Raw genomic sequence first — 835 nt, 5'->3', positions numbered from 1 at the left:
AAGCATACAGATGGTAAGAGGTCAAGGACGTGACCCATTTTGAGTATATTGACGTGCACCTCATGCTTTAAGCTTATAATACCTGATAAGAAATTGTTCGAGCAGTCGCGTACTGTCCAATTCTACCCTGTCGGATAAAGTTCCAACAGCATAGCTAACGTCCTTTTCATTTCAAAACGTCCTATTTCCACCTCCTGGTAACGGTATGTATTTGGCGGAAATTTCAAACTTCAACGCAGCTGAGGAAAGATTGTTATTCAATGCTGACGAGTACAAAATTGGAGCCACTGGCTCTATATACCGAGGGTCATCAGTACCATTGTACGTGCTGTGAAACTTAAAACGTATTTGATTTAAAATATTCAGTCTTCTTGGCCTAAAGGAGTGCGCAATATTGTACAGGTCGCCCAAATGTTGAAATCGGCACCACTGCGTTTCGATATAGCCCAAACTTTGTGAATATGTAGCTATTTGTGTTCGATATTGGGACAACGGTAGCTAAAGGCAAGAAAACCGATGATCATAGACCCATGCATATAAGAAAAGGCCTGTGAAATCCAATTCATGGTGAAGTCTGTACTAGGAAGCAGCATAGCAGGAATATGCTTTTCGTTAAGTCTTCCCAAATCGTTTCCCGGCAAGTCGGCGTTCTTTTTCAAATGTTTCTTGTAAAGGCTAAAAGGGAAGGGGGAATATGGCAATTTTAATCGTAACTGGCCTGGAAATAAGGGGGCTGTATTCTGCAATTAAGCTTGGTAAAGAATGTTATGCTATTTTTCACAGTACTTCAATAGGGAGGACAATGATATGGCACAGAACCAGTGGGGGCTTTTTT

This window comes from Ptychodera flava, chromosome 19, assembly GCF_041260155.1.
Source record: "Ptychodera flava strain L36383 chromosome 19, AS_Pfla_20210202, whole genome shotgun sequence".
Taxonomy (NCBI): Eukaryota; Metazoa; Hemichordata; class Enteropneusta; family Ptychoderidae; genus Ptychodera; species Ptychodera flava.
This window is presented reverse-complemented; position numbering follows the sequence as displayed.